This window comes from Cupressus sempervirens, chromosome 7, assembly GCF_028749045.1.
Source record: "Cupressus sempervirens isolate cs-2001-9-10 chromosome 7, ASM2874904v1, whole genome shotgun sequence".
In the NCBI taxonomy this organism is placed as follows: Eukaryota; Viridiplantae; Streptophyta; class Pinopsida; order Cupressales; family Cupressaceae; genus Cupressus; species Cupressus sempervirens.
The window spans coordinates 893,404,065-893,431,579 of NC_143124.1; positions in this window are offsets into that span (position 1 = coordinate 893,404,065).

Here is a 27,515-nt window from a genome sequence, read left to right on the forward strand (position 1 = left end):
ATTTTGTTGCAGGAGAATTTATTATTTTCACAGTGGCCAAACTATACGGTCTACAAATAATTATAGGAGTTGGCCTTGCCCACCGGAAACACATCGCCAGTGACTCCCATCATACCGACAGCTTAACATTTTTGGCAAGCACCATACTCACCGTGCATTCCTTGCATCAAACTCTAGCCACGAGCATTTGTTTATGCATCGACGGGAGTTTGTTTTTAAATAGTGATTTTGCACTACATGTGGGATTAAACCCACCTAAATCCAGCATTGTGACTACAGAGTTCCTGGCTGTTGGCAATTTGAAACCCATCGACGTCAAGCAAACCCGTATTTGGTCCTTTGACAGTTGCAACGTTCAAAATTTTTGGCGCACAAGTTTCTCGGCTGCTCGCAAACATTTTGTCTGGCCACGCATTTCAATTTCTAGCTCCATTGCACGATCTCCAATAGTTGTGAAACTCGACAACCGTTGCGCTAACCTCCGGCAATCTGCAATAGTTGATTCTGATGAGGTCAATGCTTATCAACAACCTGTCCCATTTTTTGTGCCCGCTAACTTCCTTCTCAGACCTACACTTTTTGATAGCGGCAACATTTAAAAAAAATAAAATCCTACAATGGTTCATTTTCTTGCCTGCGGAGTGTACCTTTCTGAAACAAGGACATAATTTTGCCACGCCGTCCTTACTGACAGAGCATCCTGTCAGCCTCTACCCGCCAGCTCAGCTCTGACACACCTCCACAACAGACACAGTGGACCATCCCGGTACTGCCACCTCACCAAGTGGAAACCAGTTATCTCTACCATGTCATCAGTATGGATTCCCACATGTAAAATCCATACAATGACACATTACAGGTCGTATGCTAAGTCAGCTGACACGTCACCAGGGGGACTATATTTTTTGCTGATGTTAGCAGAACACTGTCTTAAATTTGATGCCTATCTGGATGTCATTCCAGGGCATTTTACAACTGTGTTGATGGCCATTTGACCATCAAATTTAGAATTGCAATTTCTCCTCCAAACCCCTCTCTAGATTGCTTTTCAGTTTGACAACCTGACTTTGCGAGCCCATAACTTAGACATTTGGACTCTGATTTAGGTGCAATTTTTTTAAAAATCAAGTAGAATTTCTTGAATTTTCTAATGGTGGTTTTATTTTCTGGTTTTAGTGCACAGATTTTGCAAAAATTGCATTTTTTGGTGACTGTACCTACATAATCTTGCATTTTGCAACTTCAGAAGCTCCGTACAGGCACATCTGATCACCTTTTCAGGTTCTATTTTTTTGAAAGTGTTTATTTTTTTGTCTACTTTCTAGATTTTAAGTTAGATTCTAGAGTTGTATGGACCAATTTCTCACTTTTAGAATTAGGCCTTCTTTGGCATTGTAAAGCTTTGATTTTTTTCAAAATTATTGTAAAACTAAGCTACAGTGCTTAAGTGATAGATTTTAGCCTCATAAGGCAGTTGTAAAAGAAAAATCAAAAAGTCCACTTTGTTCATTTTGACAAGTGGCCCATTGTAAACGCACTACTTATAAAGTGCCAAAGCATCTCTTTTGGGGGGGTCTTTTGATTGAGTGAAAAAGGGGGGGTGTGTACTGTGTTTCTTGTGTCTCTATTTTGTGCTCTTTTCATTTTTGCATCATGGTTTTTAAATGTCCTCCTCTAACTTCACGCAACTATTCTACATGGAAAGATATTGCATGGAGTAGATTAATGGAAAAAGGATATAGTTTATATGTTGATGGTACAATTATCCAACCTACTGATGCTAAAGAACTCATTGAATGGAAAAGACAAGACCAAAAAGCTTTAGGTGTTGTTAGGAGTTGTGTACATAGCGATCTTCTCTTCCACATTAAAAATTATTCAGAATCTAAGGAAGCTTGGGATCAACTTGAACAGTTGTATGGTAAAGTGGATGAAGAAAAGGGATTTCAGATTGAGGATGATCTACTTCTCTTAGATCCTAAAAATTATGACACAATTCAGGATTATATCATCAAAGTCAATGAGTATAGGGCACTTCTCAAAGATTGTGGAAATCCCATGAGGGATGATAGGTTGATACATCACATCTTGAAGAGGCTACCTCCTAAGTACGCTAACTTTGTTTTGAGTTTTAATACTCACAAGTTGACCATGGGATCTGCTTACCAGAAGCCTTCCTTTGATGGATTTATAGACATGTTGATTGTTGAACAATCTCACTTGGTGGATTTTGGACTTCTCAAGTCATCTAAGACCAAAGCCTTGGTGGCTAGTGATGATTCCAAATCTAGTCACGAGGGAAAAAGCAACAAGAAGAAGAAGAAGTGGAAGTAGAAAACACAATCTGAGACACAACACGACTCCCCTCCACAAGGTGTTTCTTCTTCAAACAATAAAGGAAGTAATGACAAGATGGACAAACTCTTTTGTGCATACTGCAAAAATCCAAATCATGACGAGCATCATTGCAAGACAAAAAAAATTGATGAGTTAGAAAATCTACTCAAGAAGAATAAGATTCAAGTGCCAGGTACTTCCAAGGATTCTACTCCAACCTCTTCAAAGGGTAAAGGTCAAGCACTTATGGCCAACACAAGTTCTTCTTCGGAATGGATACTTGACTTAGGTGCCTCTTACCACATGGGTTCTTCAAAGGGAAACTTTTCTTCATTGAAGTAGTCAAAGGTACCACACATCTTCGTGGGAGATGATGCTAAAATGGAAGTTGAAGGGAAAGGACATGTAGAAATGGAAGATGGGGGATTCAAAGATGTTCTTTATGTTCCAAATGTAAGCTCTAATCTCTTATCAGTTTACCAAATCACTCACCTTGGAGATGGTCATAAGGTTGAGTTCCTTCCCGATTTAGTAATGGTGCAAAGTCTCAAAGATGATTCATTGGTAGCTGTGGGGAAAGTAAATGATGACAGGAGGCTTTATTCCTTCTCCCACTTTGTGCCTAAGAGTCCTTCCCAAGCCTTGTTAACTCACTCTACTTCAACCAACTTATTGCATGAGCAGTATGGTCACCTTGACTTTCGCTCTCTTCAGTAACTTTGCTCAAAACACATGGTCAAAGGTCCACCCAACATCAAATTTTCTAAGGGAGAGTGTTCATCTTGTTCAATGGATATAAATCTCAAGGAGAAGTATGATATAGGGAAGTCTTCTTGAGCTCCAATTGTTCTTCAGCTAGTTCACATGGTATAGCAGGACCCTTTGCAGTGACTTCAGTCAGCTAAGGCCGCTACATACTCACATTTGTTGATGAATTTTCAAGATTCACTTGGGTCTTCTTCCTTCATCACAAGAATGAAATAGTTCATAAGCTTCAAGAATTTAAGACTCATGTTGAACACAAGTCAAGGAAAGCCATCAAAGTATTAAGGGTGGATAATGAGAACAGATATGTAGACAGAAGACTTAAGAAATTTTGTAGAATTGAGGGGATTGATCTTCAGAACTCACTAGCATTCAGTTCACACAAGACAGATGTTGCAGCTATGAGGATTAGGAATCTCAAGACCATGACAAGTTGCATGATAAAGGCCAAGTCTCTTGATCCTACACTTAAAGTTGAAGCCATTAGTAGTGCTACTCACATACTTAACGAATCTCCTCATCCAACCTTAGATGAAAAGACTCCTTTTGAGGTATGGTGTGACAAAAAATTAGTTGTGAGTCACCTTAGAGTCTTTAGTTGTCCAGCATGGGCAAACCTTTCTTCTAGGAGTTGCAAGACACCAACACCTAGGCCTTGTACCTTTATTGGTTATTAAGACAATGGAAAGGCTTACAAACTAATGGATCCAGAGACACATGAGATTTTTGTGGAGAAGGATGTTCAATTTGAGGAAAGTTCTTTGAGCTTGTCCTCTACTCCTCTACGCACTTCATACAAAGTGGAAATTGATAGTGACACTAGCGATAGTGCTTCAACAGGTTCAGACACAGGGGGTTCTATCGATAGTTGCAGTGAGAGGTCACATTAGTCCAGTCCACATGCTTGTATTACCATAGTGAAAGGTCCATCTCAACATGGTACATCTTGTCTTCTAGCTCCAACTTCAGTTGACTTGGGAGACAGACTTGAGGACATATATCTTCTCATTGATGATGATTCTTCTATAGTTGTTGCGAGGACTCACTCTAACCCTCATGTCCATTCTCTACATGATCAATCTTTACATGTTGGTGTGATTGTGGATCCTTATGAATATCAATTAGTGGAGGTCTCTTTTTCAGTTGAGGAGACAGATGGTTCAGTCAAATAGGTTCAACAGACATCCTTGCCAGATGTGCATTCATTATTTTTAGTAGAGTTGGAAGGGGTGAACTTCAACATTAGTACAGGGATACTTAAGTAGGTTTTAGGGCCAGCACACATCTTTAGGACTATACCTTTGGCATTGTTTCTTCCTAAGGGGAGGAACACCATTCTGCATTCTTGGACCAGCTTCTTCATCAGAGTAACTTTCACTTGTTGGCATTCTTCTTTTGGGGGGGGGGGGGGGGGGGGGGAGCCTATTCTATCTCTCTTCCTTCTCTTATTCTCTTATGTATATACTGGATGTATGTCGTCATGGGGGGGTCTTGATTACTCCATCCATCGGTGCATCCTCTTTTATCTCTCTTTTTGGGGGAGGGTTTTTCCCATGAGGTTTTCCCTCTTTCCCTGCTTTATGGGAGATTGCATTTCATTATGTACATGGGTACCTTACATGGCCTGGTAACCGGGACCCATTATGCATCTTCATCCTAGTTTCCTAAGCTTAAGGGCATTCCCCTAAGTTGCACTTAAGGGGGGGTGTTGGTGTAAATAAGCATTTACTTATTACACTTACTTAAGTTTACTTAGGTTAGTGCATTATTTAATTATTTTGCAATATTTAATTATTTTTATTTGTGAGACACTTAGGAGTTTGCACACCTTTGTGAGTTGTCATGTAGAAAACATAGGAGTACGCAACTCTATTTAAGCACATGGTGTCTACAACACTGTTTTACGTGTCCCGCTAGTAGGCTTATCCTCTCATCACCACACTTACTTCTGTGCTTAATGGAGGATAATCCATATCTGGTGGACATGTGCTTGGTTGTATGAAACTTCATGGTGCTAACTTCTATGCATTCTAGAAGCTCTCCTAAGACCTTTATATTCAGGCACTCCTAGTGTACTCTAGAATCAAGTTATTGAATACATTGTTATTCTGATCATACTTTCTCCATTTTTGGTCTACAATTGTGCTTGTGTTTGAGTTCTTAGTTCTTGGGTGAATTTTGCCCTTAGACAAATTCTTACAATTCTTATAATATTAATTATATTAATAAGGTAATTATGTATATTAATATTTTTATTAATTATATATTATTTTTGATATTAATAAGACTATTATAATATTATATTATTAATTTTAAATAATAGTATGTAATCTTATATTATGATGAATTATAACTGTATCATTATTAAACATACCATAAGATTATTATATTAAATAATGATATATTATTATACATATTTGAGATATATCCAATATATATATCACATATATTTAATATCATTTATCTTATTATAAATAATATTTATATTTTAAAATAGATAATAATAATACTTTATATAAAACATTTATTAATTAATTAAATTATATACTAATATGGGGACATCATAGTGCTCCCTTCTCAAATTTTCTTGTCCTCAAGCAAAGACAACTTATAAGACTATCTTAATGTAATGTTAATATCCTTATGATATATAAGAAATATAAGCATATATAAATATTGATGCATACATACATGAAGCAAGCATGAAGTAGACACATGAATGCATGAACACACAAAGCATACACAATGAAGACAAATGATGCATGAAGGCACAAAGCATACACGATGAAGACAAATGATCCATGAAGGCACAAAGCATACATGATGAAGACAGATGATGCATGAAGGCACAAAGCATACATGATGAAAACATATCATACATTCTTTGTTGATTCTCTATAATTTAATTTTTACAATGAAGTAGAGTAAAAGGAATGATTTATAAAATATAATTTCCCAATATGCCTTTCGATCATGGATCCTATAAACACAAATAATTATTAGTATATAATAGCTCCAAAGAAAGATGAGTCTTGTGATGATCCCTTTTCTCATTTACATAATTATTTGGAATGAATCTTTCCCTCTCCTCATTAGGATCATCATAAGATGGTAGATTTATGGCTACAAGTAGTTCCCTGGATGATATCCTATCATGTGCCCAAAATTACTTTGCCTCTCCCTCCACCAACTACCTACCTTAGGATATCATAATGTGGATGAGAAGATGAGGGTTAATCTAATAAACATAATCATTTTACACAAGAATCTTTCTCTCTCCTCATTATGATCATCTTGAGATGGTAGATTTATAGTGCAAAGGGCGCGTGAAATAGGCTACAAGTGGTTCCTTAGAGGATATTCGTCATTTGTCCAAAATTACTCTGCCTCTCCCTCCACCAACTCCCTATCTTAAGATTTTGTAATTTGGAAGAGAGTTAGACTCTCTGTACTATAATTGAAATATGTTCCTAATGTCATCCTGATTCCTTAGGAATGTAACTTAATATATTATACATGTATCCTCTTAATTTGATATTTATCTAATTTTCATGTTTATATATTCAAATCTATAATGCAAAGTATAATCTATCATGATCTGCATAGACATCATACAATATCCATCATAATAGATAAGTAATTGAAAATCATCATGTTTCAATAACTTCTACAAATACAAGTGATAATCATTTAGAAGTCATCACTTCCTCATGATATACATAGGGGATAGGCCCATGATCATAGTCCTATTCACTATGAAAACTTATTAGAGAAACCATCTTAACATGGTTTACTCCCTCTTAATCAATATGATTAGGTTAACTAAAGGTTAGCTCAATAACACCATTAGTATTCTCCCTCTGAATCTTAATCACCCTCTTCTCGTGCAAGAACATTCTCGAAGAAAAGATCAAAGCACATAATTCTAATAGAAAATAAAGAATAAGAGAGAGATTATAATGAATAGATAATGCTCAAAGGATAATATATTTCACATTAACAAACTTTTATTTAATCCTTCTTTTCTTTCGACATTAATATTGTAATTGAAAACAATTGTTTATTAATTAATTCCATAACTAATTAGCATTCTACATAATTCTCCTATATAGCCATGGATAATAGGTATTTGAATGTTCACCATTTGTAATACAAGATGTGTTAATAGATCATTATAGGCATGGTGGTATTAATATTTCATAATAATATAATAACATACTTACTTACCTTCTATGAAGAGGTCCTTGCTAAAATGCCTTTGCAAAGCCATTAATCATTTATATTATCCATTTCTTTAGTGGAAACACTTACTATATTTACTTTAAGTCTTTGCCTAGATAAAATATGTTCATATGTTTTATTGGTTGCCAACACCTTACTCATAATCTCCACAATTAATCTAGCTAGCACATAGTGTAGTAGTCTGGAGCTTATCAATAATATCAACACAAATAATGAACTACTTAGTGCGAACCTTTTGTTGACCTTAACTTTCTTTGATGATCTCCAGCCCTGAAACTTGAATAGATCTGTACTTATCTTCCCAACTCAATTGAAAGAAACACAACGATAATTTAATAGATCCTATGATTTGTCTTCTATGGCTATGAACTTCATATAATTATGTATTTATATATAGATGATATTATATATTTTGTTGTTTTACTTCTTTTATATCTATTTTAAGTTTCTGTTTGCCTCTTAATTCCTCATATGTAGACATGAGTTATACTGTGTGCTTTCTTGAAGTCTCATATCAAGAAGTACTTCCAAATATTTCAATATTAAATACAATTTAAGTGGAACTATTTCTATGCTTATACTAATACCCAAGAAAGTTTCAAATCATTTAAAATATATTAGTGAGTACTTAATAGCCCCTCCGAATGTAGTTTTCAAATCTTAGTTCACAAGTTAGCCACCATCCAGAAATGATTATTTAAGTTTGCATAGTATTTCTAAATCATATCTTGATGTCCCATAACCTTGCTATGTCAAAGCACAAGCATTCTCCAGCTCTGATCCTAAGCCTCTGTTGTTTTATAAACTAGATAGTAATAACTTCTTTCATCACATTCTTGATGGCATTTTTGTATGGTGCTTAGTTGAAGCTCAACAATCATGGGAACATCCCATACTTTCCATGGTTCAACTTCATGTGATAGACCAAGAACATCAGATTGTATGTATGTTTTGATTTTAATCTCGGATCTATGTATGGTTCTATAATGTTGATAAATTTGAGTGGTTTAATCTTATTATTGATTTCCAATAAATCAATATATGGGCTGATATAATATGATATTGATAATTAGCAATGTCTAATATTATCTTACTCAATATGATTAATATCAACTTGAATATGCTTTGATGACTTATATCAATGTGCTAGTATCAACCTTATAAGTATCGATTTAACAATATCAATCTTTATAATATCTATTAATTTAAATTATCAATCTTTCTATCAAGATCAATCTCACTGTATGAAACTCCTTACAATGTTGTATTTGTGATATTATGAATTTAATCATCTTATAGTATTGATCCCTTAAATGGTTATCAAAATGCCTATTCGATATATCTTACGATTGTAACAATTCAAGATGGAGATGTATCTAATTATCTCATTTGTAAATATGCTTCGCCAAGGCCAAAAGGCTACTACTTGATAGTAACCAAATCTATTATGGATATGAGTGGAGGATATGATGGAATTTTATTTTATCTTTATGACTAAAGTCTATTGCCGCCCATGCTTTTTATTGAGAGGTAACTCAGATCGAGGTAGTCATACTGAAACCCATTCGATATACTGTACTAGACTCTATAGGATGGCCATAATCATGCTCTGATACCACTTGTAATGAACCCTTTTTGGGGGTCATTTGTTTATCTATGATTTTCCTTCTATTTGTATCCTTTTTGCCATATTTTCCTTGATATTACAATGTATATTATGCAAGGCTATGTCTGATCTGCTTTGTGATATATGCTGTGATCTATAGGGTAACCAATGATTATGTCATCTCTGATATTCTAATCTGATATATGTAATGGTCTCTATTATAGCAGCCATTTCTGATATCAATCTGATTATATATGCTCTTTAATAATGTTGTCTCTAATATTTAATTGAATTGCCTGAACTAAATGGTTGCTATCGCAACTTGCTATGCCCTTATTATTGAGAAAATCCCACAAAGAGAAATAAGTTATATAAAATCAATTCTTGTAATATGCTCTTGCAATGATCACATATGTACATGATCGACCAATTGAGGAGGCATGATAGAATAGTCACCACTCCCCATGATAATAATAATAATGAAGAGTTGTCACTTATTGAAGCACTAGTTCATTAATCATTGATCAGATATTAAGTAATCATTAACTTCTAAAATGTTTAGATAGTAGGATATCACCACAGTTGTATATGATATTGGCAATAGCCTGTATAGTGTTAATAGTAAATACCCATTCATTTATGTGATATACCCATCCTTGGACTCCTCCAATCTTATCGATGCCTTCACATATCCCTAAGAAATGTATTGTCATTACTATACTTTCATCAATCGATGCTTATATAGGTGTCATCACTGAAGGTTAATGGATTATACCATTATAACATCCATGTCTCAGTGTTCTACTTTATGGTGCACATCCTCATCATTCCACATGTATTTCTTGACTTTCTTCTAATTATAAGCTTCAACCCTTGGTCTTAGTTATTATTTACACTTATTTAATTATATTTATGACATGTGTTGAGGTGGTACTCTTCCTCCATATTTGTATCTTTATAATGGCTTCAGGTTGGATGTCCAAATCATCTTTGGCACATACAAGATAGTGATATTCATTCTTTAGTAAATCTACTCTGGTTGATATCACTACTTGAAACTCTTCATTATGGTTGTGATCATTCATTGAGCCTTTCTCAATTGTCAATATTTCTGCATGCTCGCTAATTTTTATCCTATTTTATAGAAGCTGATTCACATGCCCAAACTTTAAAAATCTCTTAGGATATTCTGGGAAGTTTTCCAAACTCATGCCATCCATTTCCATCGATGAGAAAGGAACCTTCTTGATGCAGGAGCATCCAGAGGTATAAGGGAAATCCTGTGTCACCAAAAAAATACCTAGACATAGTTTCCATTTCATGTGTTTTTATTTTTGGATACCCATTTGGGTCAAATAAAGGTTCCAACTCTCACAATTCCACTATTAGTGTTCTGGGTTAGAGTTTTTAAGCACTTTGTGATACGTGTAAATGTCAAAAAAATAAGACTATGTAATTGAGCCATAATTATGGTGAGTTAGAAGGTTTAAATTGGAGGGATTATTATAATTTTAATTTAGAACATTCTAGAAAAAGAATCAGGTCAAAAGGCTCCATAGTTAGAAAGTTATTGTAGTTTTTCAGTTTCTAGAGACCTCCTAAGAATGCTTCAAAGTTAGGTTTGAGGCACTAAATGACCTTTACAAGTCCAAAAAATGGGGGATGAGTGAAGCTAGTCCATAGGGCTATAGAACACTCTAGGATCTTTTTGGAAATGTAAACTGTTTGTCAATTAAAGCTACAGTTCAAAAGTTACGCCTCCCGAAAGTTTGACTATCATTTCTGGATTCTTCTAATTTTGCATCAACTTCTAATGAAACTTTTGGAGTCTTCTATTTTGATGGTGGATTCCAACTATCACTTTCTAGAATGTATTCCTAATCCTTACCCCTTTGGGGTCTACTTAAGAACATTTTTGACATTGTAAAAGGCAGTTCGGAGTGGAGTTTGAGAGAAGGTACTGGAAGAAGAAATTATCTACAAATTTATACTGTTGTAAGCCCATAGGGCATGGTTTGGAGTCTATTTTCTCTATACTAAGTGTATTGGCATATTTTCATAGCTATTAAAATTTTCCCTTTCCTATTGTGTCCATTCTATTCTTGGGTCTTGACCCCATCAAGTGGTATTAGAGCGAGTTTTCCTAAGTGTGTAGACAGAGCACCAATTAAGAGATAGTTTGCACCAGGACTGTGTGGTTGTGGGTTTGAGTTAAGAATATGCCTCTACAAAGAGAGGATGGTGGAAGGGATGGAGCTATTAATCCCAAGGAGGTTAGAACCATCCAAAGGTAGGTTCAAGCATTTCAGGAGGAGCTTCGTAGAGGAACAAATGTTGCCATAGGCGATGAAAGTGAGGACAAAAATGAAGAAGAAGAAATTGGATAGGAAGGGGGAGTTGAAGGGGAAGTTCTAAATCAAGAAGAGGAGAGGATTTTTAGGGACATTACTAAGTTTGGAAAAAGACCTACAATTGATGTGGGTGTATTTTCAGGAAATCTGAAATCGGATGAGTTGATTGATTGGATCAATGAACTAGAGGAGTACTTTGAGTATGAGGATATCAGAGACCCAGATAGGGTTAAGTTTGCAAAGGCCATGCCAAAATCTGGTGGCAAGGTTTTTAATTGGAAATAAATAGAAGAGGAAAGGAGAAGATCACAAGGTGGGATCGCATGGTGGACAAACTAAAGAATTAGTTCTTTCTTGTTGACTACGAGCTTGATTTGTTTAAGAAGATGCATGGGTTAAAGCAAGTAGGAAAGTTAGTCCAAGAATATATGAAGGAATTTTACCAAATTTTGATTAGGGCTCGACATGCAAAAGAAAATAAGGAGAAGGTTTCTCATTATCTTAGTGGGTGGTGACCTAGCATCTAGGAGGAATTAAGTTTGGTAAGAATAACCAGCATTGAAGAGTCATACCAATTTTCTCGGTGAGTTGAAGAGAATCTAAATAAAAGGTTTGAATGGAGATAAAGAGGGCATGATCAAGGAGGAAGGGGTAGTGGTAGGTCATCTAGAGGTCAAAATGAGACCCAAAAGAAAAATGAAGATGTGGGTACTAGGAAGAACTAGAGGAATGAGGATTTCAACTGCTTTCGTGATCAAAACTCTGGAGATCAGAGAGGAAGAAGTAGATGATGTGGGAAAGGTTTAGGAAGAGGAGGCTCTCATGGTACTTGTTTCCATTACAATGAAGAAGGTCATCATGCCTTTGAATTCCCTCAATGACAAGGAATAGTAGATGGAAGAGCTAAGGATCAAGCTAGGGTTGCTCATGTGGATGAGGATGCACACTCATCACATTTAGAGGATGTAGAAAGAGGAGAGACTTTAGTAAATGAAAGGGTCCTACTAAGTGGTGAGATTGAACTAGGAAAAAGGAGGAGTCTATTTCATACCAAGTGCAAGTGTGACGATAAATTTTGTGATGTGATCATTGATGGTGGTAGCACTAACAACTTGGTGTCAGAGGAGATGGTCTCTAAGCTGAAGCTTAAGAGGGAGAAACACCCCCAACCCTATCAGATCACTTGGGTGAAGGATTATCATAAGGTCCTAGTAAGCGAATAATGTTTAGTGAAGTTCAAAATTGGGAGTTACCATCAGGTATCAGTTTCCATTGCCAAGAATAGATGATTTTATGGATTGCTTGAGTGGAGCTCAATACTTCACAAAGATAGATCTCAAGAGTGTCTATCACCAGATATAGATACGAGAAGGAGATGAGTGAAAAAATACCTTCAAGACCAAGGAGGGTCTCTATGAGTGGTTAGTCATGCCCTTTGGATTGACAAATTCCCCAAGAACCTTCATGTGGCTTATGAATGAGATACTTCATAAATTATTGGGAAAATTTGTTATTGTCTATTTGGATGATATTTTAAATTTCAGCAAGACTTTGGAAGAATATTTATTGCATATTCGTAGTGTCCCTGAAAGGTTGAGTGAAGAGAAACTATTGATTAATTTGAATAAGTATAGCTTTGATAAAAAAGAGTTAGTCTACTTGGAGCTTGTTGTATCACCTGAAGGTCTCAAAATGGATCCAGAGAAGGTAAAAGCCATCTTGAAATGGCCTACTCTAAGGTATGCTACTGAGGTGAGATCATGTCATGATTTGGTTAGTTTTTATAGGAAGTTCATTAAGAATTTCAGTGGCATATGTGCACCCCTGACTGACACAATAAGGGGGGATCGAAAAGAGTTCAAATGGACTGCGGTCACTATGAGAAGTTTTGAATTGCTAAAGAAGAAGGTGACATAACAACCTATGTTGGCATTCCCTAATTTTAGTAAGGTGTTCCAGGTGGATTGTGATTCTAGTGGCAGTGCTATTGGGGCTATATTGAGCTAAGAAGGTAAGCCTATTACATATGTTAGTGAAAAATTGAATGATGCAAAGAAGTATTCTATTTATGATCAAGAGTTCTATGCAATAGTTTAGGCCTTAAAGAAATGGAGGCATTATTTATTGCCAAAGGAATTTGTCTTATATACTGATCACTAGGCATTATAGTACCTAAATAGCCAAGGTAAATTAAACCAGAAGCATATGAAGTGGGTAGATTTTTTGTAGAGCTATACATTTGTGTTGTAGCATAGAAGTGGAAAGTCTAATAGGGTTGCAGATGCATTGAGTAGGAGGCAGTTGTTGCTTACAGTAATGTAGATTGAAGTAGTTGGGTTTGATGAACTCAAGAATCTATACCTTGAGGATCTCGACTTTGCTAAAGTATGGAAAGCTTGTAAAGAACTTGTTGCTGTAGACAGAACCAAGTGGCTAGACTATTTGATTCAAGATGGTATGTTGTTTAAGGGAAATCAATTGTGCATTCCAAGGAGTTCCATGAGGAAAAATCTGATTAAGGAGAAACATAGTGGAGGGATGGCAAGACATTTTGGTCTAGATAAGACCATTGTCATTATTAGAGAACATTATTTTTGGCCTCAAATGTCATAGGATGTGAAGAAGTTTGTACAGAGTTGTCAGGTTTGTCAAATGGCCAAGGGATTTAGTCACAATACTAGACTATATTAGCCATTGCCTGTTCCATCAAAGCCGTGGGAGGACATAAGTATGGATTTTGTTCTTGGATTGCCAAGGACACAAAGGGGTAATGACTCAGTATTTGTGGTGGTTGATAGGTTCTCCAAAATGGAATATTTCATTCCATGCCACAAAATTCATGATGCTGTCCATATTGCAATCTTGTTTTTCAGAGAGGTGGTAAGACTACATGGCCTCCCAAGGAGTATAGTTTCTGATAGAGATAATAAATTTGTGACGTATTTCTGAAGAAAATTGTGGAAGAAGTTGAGAATGGACTTGAAGTTTAGTTCTACACATCACCTACAGACTAACGGATAGACTGAAGTGGTAAATAGAAGTCTAGGCAATTTTTTGAGATGTTTAGTTGGGGAAAAGCCCAAGAGATGGGATTTGATTCTACCACAATTAGAATTTTCTTACAATAACTCTATAAATAGGAGTATTAGTAGATCACCATTCCAAATTATATATGGAAGTAGCCCAAGGACTGCACCAAACTTGAGGAAGATGGAGCAAGGGGAGAGGACAAGTGGTGAAGCAAAAGAATTTGCTGAACATATCAAGCATCTACATGAGGAGGTCTAGGCACACATTACCAAGATGAATCAATAGTATAAAGCTAGGTCTGATCAAAGGAGAAGACATAAGGAGTTTGAAGTAGGGGATTTAGTCATGGTACACTTGAGAAAGGAAAGATTTTCAATAGGTATTTACAACAAGCTGAAGATGAAGAAATTTGGCCCCTACAAAATTTTGAAGAAACATGACTCGAGAAATTTATATGAGGTGGAGTTGCTAGATGGAATTCAAATTTCTACTATCTTCAATGTTGCAGACTTAACAGAGTATCATGATGATGGTGCAGATGAGGGGTTGATGCTGGAGCCATGTCCAATTCCTATTTCTAAGAAGGAGATAGAAGAGATTTTGGATAGTCGTGTGGGTAGGAGTACCAAAAATAGGAAGTATGAAGAGTACCTTGTTAAGTGGAAAGGAAGGCTAATAGAGGACTCAACTTGGATATCAATAGCTAAGGTTTCCCATTTGGGTTTCCTCTACTATCCATAAAGTGACAGGGTCACTTTTCAATCTACCTTGGGTGTCTAATGCAGGAGCATCCAGAGGTATAAGGGCAATCTTATGTCACCCAAAAAAAAAACTTAGACATAGTTTTTGTTTCACGTGTTTTCATTTTTGGATACCCATTTGGGTCAAATAAAGGTTCCAACTCTCACAGTTCCACTATTAGTGTTCTAGGTTAGAGTTTTTAAGCACCTTGGGATACATGTAAATGTTGAAAAAATAGGACTATGTAATTAAGCCACAATTATGGTGAGTTAGAAGGTATAAATTGGAGGGATGATTATAATTGTAATTTGGAACATTCCAGAAAAAAGAATTAGGTCAAAAGGCTCCACGGTTAGAAAGTTATTGTAGTTTTCCAGTTTTTGAAGACCTCTTAAGAATGCTTCAAAGTAAGGTTTGAGGCACTAAATGACCTCGTACGGGTCCAAAAAATGGGGGATGAGTGAAGCTAGTCCATATACCTATAGAGCACTCTGAGAGTTTTCCAAAAATGTAAAAAGTTCATCAATTAGAGCTATGGTTCAAAAGTTATGCCTCCCGAAAGTTCAACTACCGTTTCTAGATTCTTCTAATTTTGTGTCGATTCTAATGTGACTTCTGGAGCCTTCTATTTTGATGGTGGATGCCAACTATCACTTTATAGAATGTATTCCTAATCCTTACCCCTTTGGGGTCTATTTAAGAACATTTTTGGCATTATAAAAGGCAGTTCAGAGTGGAGTTTGAGAGAAGGTACTAGAAGAAAAAATTATCTCTAGATTTATACTATTATAAGCCCATAGGGCATGGTTTGGAGTCTGTTTTCTCTGTACTAAGTGTATTGGCATATTTTCATAGTTATTAAAGTTTTCCCTTTCATGTCGTGTCCATTCTATTCTTGGGTCTTGACCCCATCACTTCTTCTTCTCCTCTTAGATGTGTATAACTTTCTAAAGAACTTCCTCTATCCCGTCTCCATTTATTCTTATTTTTCCCTTTTATTTATATGAATGTTTTATACTTCTAATAGACACACCTTTTGTCTCTTATATAATCAAGTAAGATTAATTATGTCTTGAATATACTATCGTTGTTTATTTCAAATTATAGATTATTATTTTATAATAATTTTATTATATTGAATATATATAATTTATTAATGATATATCATTATTATGTTATATCATTCTTATAATATTAATTATATTAAAAAAGTAATTATGTAGATTATTATTTTTATTAATTATATATTATTTTTAATGATTATATATTGTATTCTTATATTAATTAGATAGATTATTTTTTATATTAATAAGACTATTATAATATTATATTATTAATTTTAAATAATAGTATGTAATCTTATATTATGATGATTTATAACTATATCATTATTAAACATACCATAAGATTATTATATTAAATAATGATATATTATTATACATATTTGAGATATATCCAATATATATATCACATATATTTAATATCATTTATCTTATTATAAATAATATTTATATTTTAAAATAGATAATAGTAATACTTTATTTAAAACATTTATTTATTAATTAAATTATATACTAATATGGGGACATCACAGAAGGTTCCACCATTGGTGCTCTTTCTGTCATCCATACTGCCTACCCTATCAACATTAGTATATGCATATAAAGTGAAATCATTAGATCTTTCATACCACAATCTGAACTCTGGTGTTTCTTTCAAGTATCTAAATATCCTTTTGACTGCTACATAATGTGCTTCTCTAGGATCAACGTAAAATCTTGCAAAAATTTCAATTGCATTTTTTATATCTGGCCTTCTGTGCGTCAGATATTTCAACACTCCAATTATAGATCTGTACTTCTTCTGCTCAACAATAGGTGTCTCATCCTTTGTAGATAACTTATGTCCAATTACCATAGGTGTTCCAAGTGGTTTAAATGTTTCCAAACCAAACCTTTTTAGTAGATCTTTCAAATACTTGGTCTGAGAAATAAATATTCCTTCTTTATCCTACACAATCTAAAATGCTAGGAAGTATTTGATCTCTCCTATCATGCTCATTTCAAATTCCTTTTTCATTTCTTCTACAAACTTGTCACTTTCATCCTCATTTCCTCCAAATATGTTATTATCAACAAATATTACCAAAATCATCAATCCATCATCTATTTCTTTCCAGTATAGATTACTGTCTACCATACCTTTGATAAATCCAAGCTTTGTTAAATGCTTGTCCAACCTTCCATATTGTTAACCATATTTTCCTCCCCACCAAATATTTAAATTCAAATGATAGGTCCACCCAATGGTCACATCCCACTTTTTATATTAAATATTCAATCAAAATATGAAAATGAATGAAATAAAACTTTAATGTATTTCCTTATTCCTAAGTTTATTTCTTGGCCCCTACAATTTTCTAGATCGTTAGATGTGATATGATCCATGGTCATCGCTATGTCTTTATACAGAGATGTGAGAGTGTTATTTTATGTAACAATGTGATGACTTGACATTTGTATTTTGTGATGTCATTCTTGTTAGAGCTGCAAAAGAAGACTAATCAGAACCACGATGTGGACAAATTAGGACATAGTGGAAAATTTGTACCATTTCATTGTCTGAGGTGCTGACTCTACAAAGAGGTTGGCCAATTTATGTTTTTCTATCGGATAGAAGAGGATCAACATCTCTCATTATGTTGTTATAGGAAAATGATCAATCTTTAGTTATAGTGACATAGTGAGGTTTTGACATGTGGCAAGTGGGACCTTTTCCTCTTATGAGCTGTGGGTGAAGTAGAAAAAGTGTTGATTGAGTTGATGTGGGGCCATGTTTCTATTGATTGGTGTACTAATAGGTTGGGTGTACCTTTAGAACTATTAGATGGTGGTAGATCAATCTCTCATTATGTCACTATAGGAAAATGATCGACCTTTAGTTATAGTGACATAGCAAGGATTGGGTACATGTCCTTGTGAGCCCAGGTAGAGAGTAGTAGTTTGTAACATCAGTTAAATTGGCAGTTTTATAAGGTAGTCATAGTTAGGGTTTTAAAAGGGTGGCACAATTATGCTAATTAAATGGTCAAACCAATGAAGACTTTGTAGGGTGGTAGAAAGATAAAAGACTATTAGTCCATGTGGCTTATCCTAGTTGCAAACTTAGTTGACTTGTTGACTTTTTGCTGATTTGTCAAGCCAACTATGGGAAAGAGATGGTTTTCCTACACAATTTGATCTTCTTGATCAATTCCAACCACTCCTGAATGAATGTAGGGCTAGAAAAATGAAGGACATCTCTTGATTGTCTGGGTTATCTATCTACTTTATCGAGAGAAATTTATTGGTGTTGTTTCTATCTTCTCAAGGCTCTATTTTGTACAAAATATTAGGTTTCATCACATCTAAATGTGTGCCAAGATCAAATTTTCTCTAGATTTGTATATTGTTCCCTATAATCTTAATAGCAGTAGTTGTGGAGTAACTTTTGGTCAGAAATATCTCAGTTAAGCTTGAACTATAAAGGAAAATTTTGTAATCTTTCTTAAGGTTAGACCCTCTCTATTTCTCTGGCATTGCTCAGGTATGCTACTATAAATCCCCTTTGCCTTTGAACTATATGGCATTCTACCTTATCTTCTTCAACCATTGATGTATTGTGCAATACCTATTTGCCTCTCATGAGTGTATTATGGATATCTGCAATTTTGTATGACTATATCTCTTTGACCTATGAATGATATATTAGTGAATATCATCTTTCTTTGGTCATTTATTTGGGTTTTTTGATTTGCATGTTATTGTTAGATTAAAAAAAGTTTAGATGTGTATATCTTTTGGTGTCATGATGGTTCAAAAGTGTACATATGTGAAGAGATTGGTTTAAATACTCTATTTTGGTGCATCACCCCTTAGGTTAGAGTAGGTGTATTTTCTTTCATGCATTCCTTCTTCCTTTTCCTCTCCAAGTGTAGCTAGGTGGACCTTGATAGTAAAGGAAGCTGACCTTCTCCTAAGACTAAACCCTATAGTTCAAGTCCTATAGCTTCAAAGTTGTTTCCATGTTTCAAAAGGTTTTCCTTAGGTAAAATCTTTGGATAAGGGTGCAAACTTTTGTGACAATAGTTTTTGGCATGCTCGGCGGGATGAATCATTTTAGCTACATAAGTCCATTAGTTAGCCAGTTGAGTCTGATCTATTAAGAAATTGGGTGTTTTTCTTAGTGTCATTAGCCTTTGGAGGCATTCAATCAAACACCATGGTGAATCTAGTGCACTTCTACTAGTTTCATATAGAAATTGTGCTGGTATGTAAAGATTATCCTTGATCTTTGTGATTTTCAAGTTTTCTACGAGTTCACAATTTTTTGTGAAGCTTTAATCATGAACCCATTTCATAAAAATAGTTCCTATTCCCCCATATCATGAGAAGATTATCCCTTAGCCATTTCATTCCCTATGTTAGTCACAACCTAGTTATGACCAGTATGATTATCCAAATCACTAGAGGGAGGAGAGATCAAACTCATTTGTAGATTCCTCCTTAGTTTCAGTCCCCCTTGATATACCAAATGACTAGCCTACTTAGTTTCCCACCAGACCTTATAGCATTCTTGATGCCATGATGGAGGAGCTTTGTAGCCACATAGATAGTCTTTCCTCTACCTATTCTAACATGGGAAGAACTTTTCAAAAGGTCCACAACCATTATGAGCCTTTATATGGTGGGAATCTTACTTACTTCATGCTCCTCATGAGGACTTGGGTTGATGAAATGCATAGAGGTAGGACACATGGTTTCATGAAACTTATACCTGTGATGTGGTGAGTAGTAATACAATAGTTTTTAGAAGGGCTATGGAGGCTCTCTCCCATTTTTAGCGGGAGGAGGAGTAGAGATAGATAAGGATCAACAACAAATGAGAGGAACAAAGGAGGGAGTTAGAGGAGGTAAAGCTTAGGCTTGCCAAAGCACAAAAGGATGAAGTGCAGGAGCTTCCAAAGATGAATTTTTCTAGTTTTAGACAAAGTAGCCCTCCCCAACCCCCTATTTCAAGTTGTCCTAAACCTCAATCTACAATTTAGACATCACTACATGCCAAGGAAGTAGATGCCCCTCCTTCTCCCAAATATGTCATTCCAAGCTTCAAGAATCCCGCTTCTACACAAGAAAATTTTGTTGTTTCCCCTCCACCCCCTATAAGAGAAATTTAGGTTGGTCATGGCCCTTCCACACCTATCACCATTTCACTCTTTAAGGGTGCATTGGTTGTATGGAATCCTAATGGTCCAAATATGGAGTTTGGGAGGAGTGAAAACAAGTTCACCAAGATTCAATGAGAGGAGTTGTAGGTTGCTAAGGAAGCAAAGGAGGTAGCTATTTAGAAAAAAGGAAGAGGATCTAATCCACTTATTTGAAGAGCTTCCCTCCTTTGTTGAGGAAGAAGAAGAAGAAGAAGAAGACAACAAGGTTGTTCCTCCCATTGAGGAACTGATCATGGCTTTTGAGCATTTAGAAGAAAATAAGGATATGCTATTGGAAAAGAAAGAAGATCATTTATTGCAGCAATTTTTCCTCCATGATATGGTGGATGAGAAAGAGAGCCTCAAGGATAGATTTTTCCTTGAGGATGAACATCCTAACCTGCATGAGGCTACTTCTCAACCCATGCATGTCATTACAACTATGATGAAGGAAATTGGTGATGAGGATGACCTTTTGGATGAGTTTGATGCTATCTACTCTTCCATATATATTGAATCATCATCTCTTGTATATGAAGAGAATTTTCTACAACAACAATGAGTAAGTCACACCATACTAGTAGCTCCTAAGGAGGTGGCTTATGAGTATCATGAAGATAATGTGGAGATCTTTTCTTTAGAGAAAGAGGGACCACTACCAAACTAGAAAGATACTACCATTGTAGAGCACAATCAAGTGGTCAAGGATGATTCCTTTCACCTTGTACCATCAAGAGGATGCCTCATAAGACATCCAGCTCTGCAAAAAATCAGCAAGTTGCCCCTAGTCATGCTCACTCAAGAGAATGAGGTAGAATTTTACAAGGAAGAGCAAGCATGCTTTCTCCACAAGGTAATTCTCTAGTGCTGGAAAACTTCATTATTTTCAGCATTGGGAGGAAGACATTTCATACAACAACATGCTTTTCATGCTTGCTATCATTCTCAACTACCCTCATGTATGGGAAAAAAAATCAACTAGTGAGGAAGGGGAGCTACTTTAACAAAATAGTCAATGGGTTTATTTAACTTTTCATCTCTATAAATCTCTATACATAATAGAGTAGTTTTGCTTTCAATTTTCCTATTTTTCAAGAAGTGCACATGCATGTAAGCTATCTTTTGGAGATAGTAGTTTTAAAGTTTTGCAGAATTTATAGAGAGTTTTGATTCCTAGTTTCAGTTGTAGATTTCGTGCTTTGTTGCAAAGGTAGGGTCAAGGTTTCATAATGCACAAGATCCATATTTTTATGACTCTATATCCCAATGTATGCTTTAGGTTACTAGTCTTATGCATAGTAGGCTTTTATCCCCTTTAAATTGCCAGAAATGTTATCCATAGTTGCCTCCCTACCAAATATTTAAATTCAAATGATAGGTCAACCCAATGGTCACATCCCACTTTTAATATTAAATATTAAATCAAAATATGAAAATGAACCAAGTAAAACTTTAATGTATTTCCTTATTCCAAAGTCTATTTCTTGGTCCCCATGATTTTTTGGATTGTCAAATGTGATACAATCCATGGTCATCATTATGTTGCTATACAAAGATGCGAGGGAGTTATTTTATGTGATATAGTGATGGCTTGGTATGTGTATTTTGTGATGTCATTCTTATTAGAGCCACACAAGGAGACTAATTAGAACCATGACATAGAATGTTAGGACATGGTGGAAATGTTGTGTCATTTTGTTGGCCAAGGTGCTAACTCTACAAAGAGGTGGGCCAATTTATGTTTTGTCATTGAATGGAAGAGGATCAAAATCTTGCATTATGTTGCTATAGGAGAATGATCAATCTTTAGTTATAGCGACATAACGAGGTTTTGACATGTGGCAGGTGGGTCCTTTTCCTCTCATGGGTTGGGAAAAGTGGACAAAGTATCAGATGAGCTAGTGTGGGGCCATGTTTGTGCATTGATAGGTTAGGTGTACCTTTGGAACCATCAAATGATGGTAGATCAATGTATCTTGTTATGTTGCTATAGGAAAATGATCAAACTTTAGTTATAGCAACATAGAGAGGATTGGGCACGTGTCCTTGTAGGCCCAGGTAGAGAGTAGTAGTTTTAAATGGTGGTTAAATTGGTAGTTTTATAAGATAGTCATAGTTAGGGTTTTAAAATAGTGGTACAGTTATGATAATTAAATGGTCAAACCCATGACGACTTCGTAAGGTGGCAGAAAGATAAAAAACTATTAGTCAACATGGCATATCTCGATTGCTGAACTAAGTTCACCTATTAAATTTTTGCTAATTTGTGGAGCCAACTATGGGAAAGAGATGGTTTTCCTACAATAATCTGATCTTCTTGATCAATTGCAACCACTCTTAAATGAATGCAGGGCTAGAAAACATGAAGGACATCTCTCCACTATTTGGGTTATCCATCTACTTTCTCAAGAGTGATTTAATGGGGCCATTTTTGTCTTCAAAAATAATATTTCATTGCATCTAAATGTGTGCCAAAATTAGATTTTCTCTAGATCTATATGACTGTTCCTTGCACTCTTAATAGCAGTAGTTGTGGGGTAACTTTCAGTCAGAAATATCTTAGTTGTGCCTAAACTTTAAAAGCATATTTGGTAATCTTTCTTAAGGTTAGACCCTCTCTGTTTCTCTAGCATTTCTCTGGCATGCTACTATAAATCCCCTTTTCCTTGTAATATATGGCATTCTACCTTATCTCCTTCAGCCATTGATATATTATGTAAGACTTATTTGCCTCTCATTAGTGTATTATGGATATCTATAATTTTGCATGATTGTATCTCTTTGACCTATGAATGATATATAAGTGAATCTCATCTTTCTTGTGTCATTTATTTGGATTTCCTAATATACATGTGATTATTAGATTAATACAAGTCTAGATGTGTATATCTTTTGGTGTCATGATGGTTCAAAAGTGCATGTATGGGAAGAGATTGGTTTGAACACTCTATTTTGGTGCATCACCCCTTAGGCTAGAGTAGGTATATTTTCTTTCATGCATTTCTTATCCCTTTTCCTCTCCAAGTGTAGTTAGGTGCACCCTAATAGTAAAGGAAGATGACCTTCTTCGGAGACTCAACCTCATAGTTCAAGTCCTACAGCTTGGAGTTTGTTTCCATGTTTTACAAGGTTGTCCTTAGGTAAAAAATTTGGACATGGGTGCAAAATTTTGTGACAACACATACCAAGTTTTTGGTGCTTGCTTTAGGCCATACAATGCTTTCTTCAGTCTACATACCATGTCCTTATCATCTATTAAAGGAAAAAAGTTAGGCCGTTCTATGTATTGTTGTCACAAAATCTTGCACCCTTGTCAAAAGTCTTACCTAAGGAAAACCTCATGAAACATGGAAACAATCTCCAAGTTGTGGCACTTGAACTATAAGGTTGAGTCTCTAGAAAAGGCCATCTTCCTCTACTATTAGGATGCACTTAAACTATTCTTGAAGAGAAAAGAGAGAAGGAATACATGAAAGTAGCTACCTAATCTATTCTTAAGAGGTGATGGATCAAAATAGGGTGTTCAAACTAGTCTCTACCTATACATGAATAGTGCTATAATTATGACAGTCGAAAGATATATGAGTTCAAAGTTGCTTTAATCTACAAACTACATAAAGATCAAACAATCACGTGAGTGACACAAGGAAAATGCTTCACTTTTTATCATTCATAGGCCAAAGTGATACAGATAGTGCATATTACAAATATTTGTAGTACATCAAAGAGAGGTAAACAAGCTTGCACAATATGATGATAGTTGAAAGAGATAAGTTAGAAAGTCATACAATTCAAAGGCAAAGAGGGAATTTAGAGTAGCATGTCAAGGCAATACCAAAGAAAAAAGAGAGTATCTGACCCTAAGAAAGAGTATAATATTTTCCTTTATAGTGCCAACATAACTTGGATAACTTCCCTCATAAGGTAAAAATCAATCACTACAATGAAATCCTTCGAGAATAATTATTGGAAAACTAAAAAGGTCTAGTTATTGCTTAAATTAATGCATGAGAGGATCACTTCTTCACCAAATAAATCTCTGAGAGGTCAAGAGTGATAATAATTTAATTGTAGATTGAATGAATGGATCAACCAATGGTGGTGGAGTAGCTCTTTGCATTTATCAAACCTAGGGATCTTTGAAAGTGGTTATAGGAGATCAGAAAGATCAAATTCATCATCCAAGGAACTTCTTGTACTGCCACCAACATCCAAATTGATCATGACTTTTGGTTAGCTGAGGTTTAACCATCAAGTCTTTCTACATGAACCAAACATTTCTTACCATTATGCCACTCTCTTAGTGATTCAATCTTTATGCCTTGCATTTGACCTTTTGAGATCCTAGCTATAGAAGTTGATGAAAGCCAACTTCACAGCTAACCAAGATCACCTGCATGCAAATAACCTACTAAAGAGAAATCGAAGAAGGAAATGTAGGGCTTGGAGAGACTCAAAAAAATGAGAGAAAATATATTCCAACAATGAAAAAATAATTTTCTATACAATATGATATGATATTACATTAGGATAGCTTGTATATAAAGGCATCTATCTAAGAAGCTTCTAAAACAAGCTAGAAAACACTAGGAGATAAGAATGAAAACTAAGCATACGCCCATGAAAAGTGGATTACCCTCCAAGTAGGGGAGAGGATACGTATGACAAGGTGTTGACAACACATACAAAAACTTTTGTGTTGTCAATAAGTCAACACGTAAAGCTATGCTAACTCCTAGGTGACAAATGTATTTAACCTAAGTAAATTTAAATGTAAATAATAATTATTTACTCTAACATCCCCCCTTAAGTGCAACTTAGGGGAATGCACTTAAGCTCACAAAAGAAAAGATGAAATACATAATGGGTCCTGACAACAAAGCCAAGAAAGATACCCATGTACAAATGTAAAGAAATGCAATGCAGTCTTTGTAAACTAGAGACAAAGGAGAAAATCCAGTGGGAAAAACCCATCTCCAAAAAGAGATAGCCAAAAACCTAGTGAAGGGCTGAAGAAACCTCTAACTAGAGGAAAGTCCTAGAAAATAGAAACAAAGAGAAGATCATGAAGAACACCACTGAAGCATGAAGAAGCCACAAAATCTATCAATAGGAAACTGCTGATCTGAGGAACATCCACAGAAATAGAAGGCTATGAACAAGAAGAATGTCTATATGGTAAATGATCCATCTCACTAAAATGCATAGGTAGCTAGCCATTGCAATCACATAGTATATAGGATCAAATACTGAATACATAGCTCACTCCATCGAACCATCAAACCAAGGAAGCATTAGAAATGATAGAAGAACAACCCCACCTTAATGCAGATAGGGTGAGGTGACAAACAACTAAGAAAGTGGGCCAAAAGACCTCTACAGAAAGAACCAAGAACAAGGAGAGTGAGGAATATGTATAAACACCTGTAAAGCCATGTGTCACTGACACATCATGGGGCTAATGTTGTGGAAGGGACACTCACTTGAAAAAGGAAGAAGGCACAAAAATAGCAACAACTAATCCTCCCATGGCACTTTATAATATAGTGTGAGTACAACTGACTCAAAAACAACATTCAAGATCCTAAAATACAAGAGTGGCACTTTATCTCAGTGTGATCACATAAAGATGCTTACAAATAATATCAACAATGATCAGAAAGGAGAAAAATATGATGCAATAGATAGTAAAACCCAAAAGAAAAGATCCCATGTTATGAAAATGATCCTTAGACTTGGAACACCCAAGATATCTACCATAGTGCAAAAATGCAAAAAGTATGATAGAAAGAGCATGGGGTAGAATCTAAAGGAAAAGTAAACATTTTGAAAAAGATGACAAAACCATCTTTCCAAAAATGTAATGTTTTCAAATAATGGAGATGGGATGCACAAGATATGCTCATCGGAGTGAAAAATAGAACATCCAACTTTAACTACAAAAATAGGCAAACAAATTGCATCAAAACTAGAAAATACCTATACCAATGTTTGTGTCTTAGAACTAGCTTTCCAACACTTCTTTTAGCTTGGAAAAAGAACTCTGTATGCTCAAGTTATGGCAAAAAAACCACAAGTAGGTAAAAAGGGATAGGACTGATGTAGTGCTAATGTCATGCTGATGTTAGCATTTCACTGTGCTAAATTGGATGGCTTGGAGGCTGTTGAGGAAAAAAAGACTACCATGGGGCTGCAATGTAGTAGTGCCACATGGTAGTATGATGATATATTGGTAGGTGTTGACATGGCAGCTATGCCATGTGGCATGTGTAGAACTCACTACATGGCTTGCAGTGATGGTGCCCATAGGGGTGGCTACTAGGAGGCCATGGTCAGTGGAGGTGGTCGTAGGTGCAAAAAATTTGGTGGTGCCATGGAAGAGGGTAGTAGGCTGGCTAGGCGGTGGTGGCTGTAGAGTGGTAATTAGGTTTTAGATGTGCCATGGCTATGTTGCCCATGACAATGGCACCTGGACCAAGTGTTAGAGGCACGGTGGCAGTGTCAAGGTGGTACCATGGTGGCCACTCGATGGAGTAGCTTCTATGGCCACCGATGATGCTTTTAATTTTTTTTGCAATAAATGCATTAGTATGGCCTTCCAAGAAGCAAGAAATATTGCTTGAAGCTATAATAGCCAAAAAACAAATTTTTTATATGGATTCTGACTGTAACCAACTTTTTGAGTGCAATGGAAATGTTCGTTTAGGCCCAAAGTGCTCCAAAAAAATGCACTTCCTCCCAATTGAAGAAAAAATCACAAAAAAACTAGGATTTGTGTCTCTTTATCATGACTTCAAAAATCCTTCAAAAAGGAAGCAATAGGGAGCTTCTGATACCATGTAGAAGTTGATGAAAGCCAACTTTATAGCTTGCCAAGATCACCTGTATGCAAATTACCTACTAAAGAGAAACCAAAGAAGGCAATGTAGGGCTTGGAGAAACTCAACAAAGTGAGAGAAAATATATTCCAACAATGAAAAAAGAAATTTTTGTACAATATGATATGATATTACATTAAAAGAGCCTGTATATAAAGGCCTCTAAGAAGCTTCTAGAACAAGCTAGAAAGCACTAGGAGATAAGAATGACGACTAAGCATATTTCCTCAAAATGTGGATTACCCTCCAAGTAGGTGAGAGGATAAGTATGACAAGGTGCTGACAACATGTACACAAACATCTATGTTGTCAATGAGTCA